Genomic DNA, 11,535 nt, shown 5'->3' on the forward strand with positions numbered 1-11,535 from the left:
TCGCCAATGTTTGAGTCCTCCTCAAGGACCCTTCGGGCAAGTCCTTGTGAAGTCGTTACCAAACGTTTGGACCCTTTTTATTATATTATACCTATTTAAAGTCTCTTTAAATGTTATCGACATCATTTGACTCTCCAAAACATTCACCAAACATATGGACGTCTACTAGTTCAATTTAGCTAGTTTCCGGACGTCGTACTCTTTCTTTGTCATTTTGGATCTAACATTTTCTAATTGATATAAATACATTAATATAGGTATTTAAAAATCATTTTAAACATCATTTAATAGGGAAATGTCTACTCTATGTCATGGAACTTCCAGAGTGTTACACTATGGAAACTATCATACATAAACATAAGATATCTCAACAGGTTAGTCAATAATAGACATAATCATAAGAGATAAATACGTAAGCATAACATAAATATCATAATCATATTAAAGCATCCTAAATAATATGAGGGTTCATACATATATAATTATCCTTCTTACTGAAATGAACTAATTCACAAGCAACCTCCAAGTATACTTGTGCAAGACTAAGGTAGCATCACATAATACTCGCAAATATAAGTACATATCTTTTGTCATTTCTGATCATATAATACTATTATAATAAAGACCTAAGTTCATCATCACATATCAACACTATTCCCCTAGGTAGCGTCAAAGCACAATTGTGCAATGCCTGTGAATCATCCCATAATACCTCACACATGAAGCATATCTTGAAGTCACCGTATAAAGTCTCATGTCATCTTAGGAATCTCTAGTAAACCTAAGTTATTCATACTAAAGAGTACTATACCCTTATGATTTCCTCAAAACATGCTTGTGCAATATACATAAGGCATCCCATACTACCTCACATACTAAGCCTATCTTGAAGTTACCCTTAACATGTCCACCTTCCATAACCTTATCATTACTTCACTTCTTTCAATATGATTCTCTCATATTTAGTCTACAATACATTCTCTCATCTTTAGTCTACAATACTAGGAAAGGCAAATCTAGCCCAATCCTCAATCTCTTCTTCTTTAATGACCATAGGTTATTCCTTGTGCAGTGCACTTATAATACCTCACAACACCATTCATACAAGTTACTACTTTGGGATCCTTTCTCTATTACTTCTTAACATGGAGCCTTCACCCTATCGTTATCTTGTGAACACTATGAAATACTTCTTTGAGTATGTCTAAGTTCTTAATCATATGTATCCTATGAGATACTTTTTGAGGTATGTCTTGGTCCCTTACTAAAACATGGACACTACGAGATACCCCTTGGGAATGTCTAAATTCATTCACACATTATGAACACTACAAGATACCCCTTGGGCATGTCTAAGTTCATTTTTTGATTCGAACACTACAAGATGCTTCTCAAGCACGTCTAAGTTCATAGGATATGGATATCTCGACTAGGATACATTGACTCAACTACGTGAAGGACTCCCGCCTCATGAGAAATGTATTATATATACATCACAACTACTAAGTGTGGCTCTCCTTTCTACTTGGAGTTCGGACTCTATCTAGACTATCCGTGTCACTTTGCATAGCCACTTGGAGTCAAGCATATACTCCAAGGTTTTCTTGTAAGGACTTGCTCAACACTATTCATTCATGGATGGATGTCCTTAATAATCTCTCCATGCTCAAGTGAATCTATCACTTTCATTCAATCATCCTAAATCTACACCCAACACAACCAACCTAAGGTTCATTATTCATCAAATCATATGGTCTTCATTCATATGTAGGTTATAGGATATTATAAAGTTAGCTTTCTATTCTCATTTTTCATTACTAGGAAACATCATCAAAATCATCCTCATTATGACATTACCCCCAAAGCCCTAGCCACCAATAACCATAAGCCCTATAAACTATTACTACAATTAGTTCCTTATGAATATTATACTACATGTTAATTTAATTAATTAGCTTATTAGAAGGCAGTTCTAATTATGCATGATCACATAGGCTCAAATTCATCTTTACAAGTCAAGAAAAACCTAGATCAATTAACCCTCGTTCAATTCATACCTAGGTGGTTCAATCATGATCAAATAGTGTAGAATACAATTGAATAAAGAAGATCAACATAAAGCTTCATATATCCTCTAATGGCCTAAAATCACCATGATCACCTTCAACTTAATTTTCCACAATTCACTATGAAATCATCATGAAAACAGTGCATAATAATCATGTAAACATTATTGGACGCTACCCAGTAGATTGGGCCTACAATCAAGCCTTACCCACAATGCAATCACAACCCTCTCTAGATTGGGGTTCTTTGGATTCACAATTGAACGGAAATTAGGGGGGATTCATAGATGGAAGTATACATTAATGTATAATCATAACATACCTAAGGTTATATCCTAATACCAGCTTGAACCCTTGGTGAAATCAACATAAGTTGCTGCCCCCAATTCTTTTTCTTTTTCAATGGTGTTCTTGCGAGTTTTATTGTGAGAGAGAGGTTTTGATTTGGAGTCTATACTTTAAGGAGTTTTTTAATTGTTTAATACTTATATAATTCCTAATTATACCTAAAAAAACTACACATATAATTATCTGGATGTGGGGTGAATTTTCAATTCACCCCTCCACTTTACAGTAAGTTGTGCGAAAGTTGCAGAATCCATCGACGGTTTCCACCTACTAGGCGTCGGCCAGATGACGGGCCGTGCTGGCAAGTCTTCGTTCTGGTCAGAGACTGCTCCTTTGTAGCTTAATCTTAAGAGAATAACTCTCAAAAAACGCCGCACATCGACGGTGCGTCGATTGAACTATGGTCCATTGGTTCCCCTCGTGGGTTGGGTATGCTTTTGACAGGTACCCTCCCAAGTTGGGTCCCTCTTCAAGGACCATTCGGTGGGTACTTGGAGAGTCGTTCCTGGACTTTTACACCCCAAATACGTCCTTTTAGATGTTAGTAACCCTGTCTATCAATTTGCTCTCGAAACATTACCTAAAACCTCATGAAACATACTAAGGCACAATAATACGTCTCTAGGATAAGTTTCAAACATCACCGAACGTTCTTGGACGTTTCACCTCGAAAGTGTCTCAAAGGGTTCATAGAGATTGGCATTGAAAAACATAATTTATAGATCAATAATATTATATCTTAATGTTTGAAAATGTTTCATGCAAGAACGAATGACTTAGAGTAAAATTTGGACTTTTCATCATTTTAAAATCATTGAAATTTACTCTAAGATAATAGCAATCCTTAGATGAAGAAATCTCATACATTATTATAAGAATCCAAAGATAATTTAAGAAGAAACTCCACTGAAGCTCCATCATCAAGCTCCATCTTCATCTTGATCTCTAATGGAGGTTTTTGGAGAGAGCTTGGGAGGGAAAGGGTTTTGACTTTGGTGTTAGAGTCTGAATGAGGGTCAACCCTTTTTAATACACATAACATACCCAAATACACCTAAACAAACCGTCCATACAATTTAACACTTAATTAACATGTTTGCAATCTTATAGGCACATGTGAGGCTCTAGACACCCTAACTCATTTTGGGGGTCTTACAATATCGTTCATTTGGGAATATTCATTCTCGAATGACACTTGGAACACTTTAATCATAGCAAGGATGTCAAAGAATCATAGAGCAGCCCACAATATGGATAACATCATCACGTAGAAGTTAATGTTCCAAACTTACAAAGAATGGTCAATTAGAATCATTTACCACTCAATCAACACAAGGAAACAATACCTTTATTCACTCACTTTCAAAATGCATCAAACACTTAGTCACTTGTCATGTTTACAGGAGGAACATCCTTCTCGGAATCATAACTTAGTATTTTCATTAAGAGCTCTTTATGAAACAATATTTAAGTCACACTTAGGAAGATTCAACATTACTCATAAAAAAATTAGGCACTCATACTTCAATGCACATCGACTTGATTCAAATAGGGTGACAATGGATTCCTATTAGTTAGGCTTAATTCCATGGGGCCATACTCAACAATACCATGCTTAGTTATGTTTGCGGATAAATTTGCTTCTTCTCAACACACTTACATGTCTCATGAGGTCATACCCAAGCAATGCATAGGTCAATTTATTTAAATGATAATTTCTCGACTTTCTAGCAAACTCATACTTTCTTCCTAATGAAGTCAAATTGGTAATTCACATCACATACATCACAACAATAGTAACACTCTAATACGGACAAGGGTGAACTAGATATTTGTGATTGTTTCTTGAATTAATGTCAAGTTAAAATGAATTATACTGATTTTCTTAGGAAGTGTGTGATGTTAGGTTATGTTTGGAGGTAAAACATCCAAGAATGTCCACCACACTAGGAAGATATGCCTTAGAAAGTGTGCATATGCCTTGAGGTGTTTGACTGCGTTTACGTATTCGCTTCACTTGAAATTGGTGTTAGATGTTCCTAAGACCTAAAGTAATATTTTTAGGGATTTAACGTCGGGGTAAGACCCCACCTAGGACCCAAAAGGGGTCCTACAAGATGACCCCAATGTCTAGGTAGAATCTGCCAGAGCTGCCCAAAATTCAACCCCACACGACGGATGTAATTGATGCCCCTTCGAGCAATGAATCAAGGAGATGTAGGGGGGCTGGTTCATACGTTTTTATTCATCAAAATTAGTGGTTTTTCTTGTATTTGAGGTATGGAATCCATCCTTGAAACCTCTTCCATTCAAGGAGTCATTTCTAATAGATTTTAAAAAGGGTTTTAAAAATTCTATCTTCTTCCAGTTTTAAATCTAAGAATGGATCTTCTTTTAAAAGAGTTTTAATGATTCAAAGGTTTTTCATCTATTAGTTATTGGTTATTTTAAATTTAAATACGCTAATGAAATCATGTTTATGCATATTTCAAACTTTTAGTCTATGGAATGGTTTAAATTAACATGTTTGTGAAGGGTATGAACTTTAATTTTCTTATGTTGTTATTATGATTTAGCGACTTCCCGAAGGGACTTATTTTTTGGTCATAGGTGGTAATGTCTTTGTTAAATGTTGCGTTGCTTATGTTGTATAATTCTTACTATGAATTGGTCTTAAGTGTTATGGTCCACCTTCTTGGCGGTGGTGTTTGCTTCATATCTTTAGATATATTAGGTAAGTATTGTGAATGCGGTTTGAACGCCTAATGTGTGAAATGAAGTTATAATGATGTTTGTTCTTGTTGATGTGTAATATCTTGCTTAGATTATGCCTAAATTAAGTAAGTGTATATATTTAGAATGCTAGAGTGTGAGAAATGATGAATGAAGTTGTAAGAATTTCTAGAATTCAATGTTATGAAAGTAATGATTTATGAAAAAGGTTTGTTCACATATACATACACACACTTTGAGTGAATGAATTAATGAAGTTAAAGAATGTAAATGAAAAGGGGAGTCTTAAGATGAGCACAAATTTTGAGTTGAGATGAAGTGCTTAGAAGCAACCTCACTGCCTCCCAAGAGATTTCTAATGTAGGTTGTAGGATGGATACCCATTGTCAGTTGAGATGGTGTGTTCAAAAGTCATACTTGACCTTTAGTGATAAATGTTAAGACTCCGTGAGGAGTAATGTTTAGCACCGAGAGGATTTGAAGAAGGGGTGGGTGCACATTGTGAGTAGAGATGTTGTACCCAATGTACCTCTAGAGATGAGTAATCCTTGCTACTAAAGAGTGAGTTGCATTGTAGAAATATCCTTATCCCTTAACTATGCGCCCACAAATGTGTAGCTATTGGAAAATCCATGTAAAATGCAAGAGAAACACCCCATCCTAGGAAAGTGGGAAACCCTCATACGATAAGGGTAGTATCCGGATTCCATGTATAGCTTTCATAGTCTACGACGGTTAAAGATAATCCACTACAAAGGAAAGAATGAACTAAATCTCCTAAAATCATGTACTACTTACGGTAGTTGGTTGTATGGGATGCTATCTATCCATTGCACTCGGTAGACCTTCCAAAAGGGGAGTCTCTGTGTGTCTTATATGAAATGTCCAAACAAAGTCTCCTAAAAGAATGTACTACTTAGGGTAAGTGGTGGTATGGGACGCTATCTATCCGTTAAATTAAGTAGACCTTCCTAAAGGAGAGTCTTGGTGTGTTCTATCAATTGTTGTACAAAGAAGTTAGATAATGTAAGGTCTAATGTTAAGGAAGTATGTTAAGTCTATGTTTTGAATGATTGAAGTAAAGAGCGACTAATGTAGGCTGCTCAATCCAAGGGAATCCTCATGGAGCACTAAGTGGGACTAGTAGTATGGAATGATACTCTTATATAAGTGTCTTTATAATATCTAACCAAGAGTATGGACTTGATTCCCGAACTAGGTAACCCTATTGTTGGTAGTCATAAGGATCCCTTTTGTCTGTCTTGAAGGGGTTGTATGGGCAGTCCTTTCTTTTAAAATCTTAGGGTGTCTAAGAATTACTTGGTTAGGGAAACCTCACGGGAAATAGGTTCACATTGCTTGGATTGTGCCATTCATTGTAATGCCATTCACTTTGTCACGGTTATATTTTCTACTGTTACTGTAATGTGTATTTTTCTTCTAAAATTGTGACAGTCCTACTTTATGTGCTAAATGATGATACTTATACTATTTCAACTCTAAAATCATGAAGATTTTATAAATTCGGCATGGAAGCTTATTTTACTAACATGTCAATTTTTGAATGTTTTTACATATGCCATACTTAGTACACTGTATTGTACTAACCCTATACATTTCTATACTTAATAAGTATAGGTTGAAGGCAAGTTGGAAGACTAGAAGACAAGCTTGGGAAAGATTCTCTAATGACAAAGTATGTCCTCATATATTCGAGGCATAGTCGTATTTCTTAGTTTCTATTCTAAAGATTTATTATGTACTTTTCATTTAATGTAAAGGGTCGTATCCCTAAGATATTTATGTCGTGTCTTAAGTTTTCTTGTGTAGATGAGATCAAATCCTTAGTTTTTATGAAAGATGTTTTATTTATTAATTTATTCGTGAAATTTTTTAATTCCGCACTACTTTTCATGTCTTATTTAATGAATGATAGCTAAAGCTTGTACAAAACCTCCGAAACGTCAAGTATGTAATTATTCCAACACATGGGTTCTCGCTAACTTCTAGGGTGTACATTTTGGTTATGACAAACTTGGTATCAGAGCCTAAATTATGTGTAATTGTTAAGGGTCCCAAAATTAAACAAGCCACATCTAGTAGAGTCTTGGTCATTTTTGTGAGCGGCGAAACATCCATGGACAAGAGGATATAGGATAAAACAAGTTGCACTTTCTTATCTATTCTAATGTCGTGCCTTAGACTTGAGTTCTATAAGATATCTTTTCTCAACCTCTTCTCTTTGTGTTTATAGGACATGAATACCAGGAGATCAACCGCTAAAAGGGAGAAGGGAAGTGTAGCTAATGAGAGGATCCCTCCCCTTGTTGACCATGTTCCTATTGTTTGCCTAGAGGGAGAGAATAAGGAGGTTCACCTCCAAGAACCTCAAGTGTCCCCGGAACTTCAAGTGCCCAAAGGACATCAAATGCCCCCTATGCCTCAAGCTCCCTTTGATGAAGGGGATATGACTTATGCGGAGTTGAGGGCTGCCCTAACGAATTTTACTCAACTCATGACAGTTCATGCTCAAGTCGTCACTACTAATTTTGTTGCCCAAAATAACCAAGGTTGATAGACCTTATCCAAATTTGAGTACTCCGCCTCTAGAATTCGGGACTTTCAAAGATCCACAAAGATTCGTAGATGATATTTTCAAAGTGGTAGATACTATGAGTGTGACCCCTAGGTACAGAGCAGATCTAGCCGCTTACCAACTAAAGGATGTGGCTCATGTGTGGTTTGAGTTTGAGAAATGGAGGGATGAGATACCTTTGAGGGATCGTCCAGCGGATTGGGAACTATTCAAAGAGGAATTTTTAGATAGGTTCTTCCCTTTATAGTTGAGGTAGAGGAAGATGGTTTAATTCATCGGTTCTTCCCTTGAGTTTTCTTATGTTGTTATTATAATTTAGCTACTTCCCTAAGGTCCTTATTATGATGAAATATTGAAGAATTGGTCATCGATGCTGATGGCTTTGTTAAATGGTGACTTACATATATTGTATAGTTCTTATTACGAATTGCTCTTGAGTTGTATTGTCAACCTTATTTGTGGAAGTTTTTACATGGTGTCTTTGGATATATTTGGTATGTATTTTGACTGTGGCTTTAAAGGCATAATGTGCGAAATGATGCGATAAGGAAGTTGGTTCTTGTTAATGTGTATTATGAATCTTGAATTGAATGTCTTGCTTAGATTATGCGTAAATGAAGTATGTGTATATGTTAAGCATGCTAGTGTGTGAGAAATGATGAATGAAGGTCTAAGCATGTCTAGAATGTGATGTTATCAAATTAATGATTTAAGTAAAAGGTGTGCTCACATTGTCTATGTCGGTTAAAGCTAATCCCCCACAAAAGAAACAATGAATTAAGTCTCCTAGAAGAATGTACTACTTAGGGTAAGTGGTGGTATGGGACGCTATCTATCCATTGCACTAGGCAGACCTTCCAAAAGGGGAGTCTTTGTCTGATTATATGAAATGTAAGAACTAAGTCTCCTAAAAGAACGTACTACTTAGGGTAGGTGGTAGTATGGGACGCTATATATCCATTGCACTAAATAGACCATCCAAATAGGGAGTCTTGGTGTGTTTTATCAGGTGTTATAAAAGAAGTTAGATAATGTAAGGTTTAATTTTAAGGAAGTATGTTAAGGCTATATTTTGAATGAATGAAGTTGAGAGCGACTAATGTAGGGTGCTCAATCCAAGGGAATCCTCAAGGAGCACTAAGTGGGAGTAGTAATATGGGATGCTACTCTAAATTGCACTTTGTGTGGATTATTAGTCCTATTGGGGTAGAGTACTTCCATGAAATCCCTCTTATATGAATGTCTTTCAAATATCTAACCAAGAGTGTGGACTGGATTCCAGGACTAGGTAAGCCTATGGTTGGTAGTGTAAAGGATCATTTTAGTGTGTCTTGAAGGGGTTGTATGGGTCTTAAGGATTGCGTTACTGTATCTTGAAGGGGTTGTACGGGCGGTCCCTTCTTGTCTAACCTTAGGGATTCTTAGGATAACTTGGTTAGGGAAACCTCGCGGGAAATAGGTTCACATTGCTTGGATTGTGTAATTATCCTTAATGCTATTCACTGTGTCATTGTAATATTTTCTAATGTTACATTAATGTGTATTTTGCTTCTAAAATTGTGAGAGTACGACTTTATGTGCTAAATTATGATTTTTATTATATTTCAATTCTTAAATCTTGAAGTTTTTACAATTCAGCATGAAAGCTTCTTTTACTAAAATGTCCCTTTTTGCATGTTTTTACATATGCCATACTTAGTACATTTTCTTGTACTAACCCCATACTTTTTTATAGTTAATAATTATAAGTTAGAGGCAAGTTTTAAGACTAGAAGACAATATTGGGAAATATTTTCTCAAGACTAATTATGTCCTCATATATTCAAGGCATACTCGTATTTCGTATTTTATATTTTAAAGACTTTTATATACTTTTCATTCAATGTAAAGGGTCGTGCCCCTAAGATATTTATATCATGTATAACTTGGCTTCTGTAGACGAGATAAAACTTCAGTTTAAATTCCACACTACTTTTCGTGTCCTATGTAATGAATGATAGCTAAGGCTTGTACAAGACCTCCGAAAGGTCCACTACGCAACTTTTCCGACCCATGGGTTCTCCCTAACTTCTAAGGGTACTTTCGGGTCGTGAAAAAAAGAAAGCAATTTCATAAAATTTTAATTTCTAGCATAACACGAGCTTTCATAAGAAAGCATCAATTTAGGAAACTCTCAAAATTTATAGGTACACACAATTACACTAACTAAACATGCCTTCACTTTTCAAGACTGAGCCTACAATCATGCTTTTCAAACCATAAAGTCACATAATTTTCAAGACACTAAACATTTTTCATTTGAAAGAGGCTCAATTTCTCATTATAAGGCTAAACCTTACAAACCAAAAGTTACTATAACCATGTTTCTTATCTTATATCATTAAGTTATATGCAAAACTAACATATCAAGATGTACAATCAACATGAAAAAACATGAATTTGATCAAAAATCCTTTTTCATTTAATATAGAATCTTCAACATACTTACCATAATGTCAACTAATACTTACATATCATATGGACAACATGCAACTCAGAATTTTATGCAAGACTCCTCTCATGAACAAGCTTCTATGAACACTTCAGTTTCAAGCTCAAGTAAGAATAGAAGGAAAACATAAAAATATCTAAAACCTTATTACACACCTACAATCCTCCACTTAGGGAAAACCCAATTACGAGAAACTTAACGCAACCTCAAGAGGATCAAAGCTTATCAACCTTCATCATCATCACTTAAAAGTGACTACCAAACTAAAATGAATTACAGTTACTCAACCTGTGAAAACTAAAGAGCATTTAAGAACATACCATCTAGGTACACTATCCCCCACTTGGGGTATGCCTAATAATCTAATCTCCTTAATACTAAAGTCAAGGCAAGTCAAAACGAACATTTCAAATTCGTCACTCATGAAGGCTAGACATTATTGAGGGTTCTTACTCCTAATCTAACATCAAAGAGTCTACTAACTCAATCATAACCATCCCTCTAGGCCTAACACCCAAAGGAAATCCATAACTCACAAGTTAGGTCATACTACCAAACCACATAAGGTTTTCAACAATACCATAGACAACAAGGGTGATGAAAACCATAAGGAACATATATGAGACTTAGCCATAAGGCAATTTTCTTTTCTTTGAAAATTAAAGTAAGGTAAATTCTAGGTCAATCCAACAAACATCATCACCCTAAAAGGTAAGCATACTCCCTTTTACTTCTACGATTAAGCCTACACGAAAAACTTTAATCCACACAAAGCAACTATGAGACATTACACACATAAACAAGGGCAACATTGAACCATTAAATGCATATATAGGTAACATGCATTTTTAGACATTTACCACATTCTTCAAAGAATTTAAAGTCTAAACCATATTATATGACTATTGTCATGCATACTCATAAGGCAACTCATTATTCCAAAAGGAAACTCAATTAAACTATAAAAACTTTGTAACATGTTCTAACCATGTCATAGCATAAATCATAACATAACATGTCATATCTCATAGGTCTCATATGTAGCCATAAAAGGCGACACATCATCAAAGCTTGCCAAAATTCTCCTTCACACATAGTCATCGAACAATAAAACCAAGATAAGCATCATCCTCACCTTTCTCTCTCAAGCATCAAGATACCATCTCATACAATAAATCATATCTAGAATACCACTGGACCATAAAACATAGGGGAAACAGATCTTATAGAGTTAAGTTCTATGTCACGACATAAGAATGATGAAGAAGGGAAACTCTATTGTCCTATCACCTCTCACCCAT

This window comes from Solanum pennellii, chromosome 8 (genome assembly GCF_001406875.1).
Source record: "Solanum pennellii chromosome 8, SPENNV200".
In the NCBI taxonomy this organism is placed as follows: Eukaryota; Viridiplantae; Streptophyta; class Magnoliopsida; order Solanales; family Solanaceae; genus Solanum; species Solanum pennellii.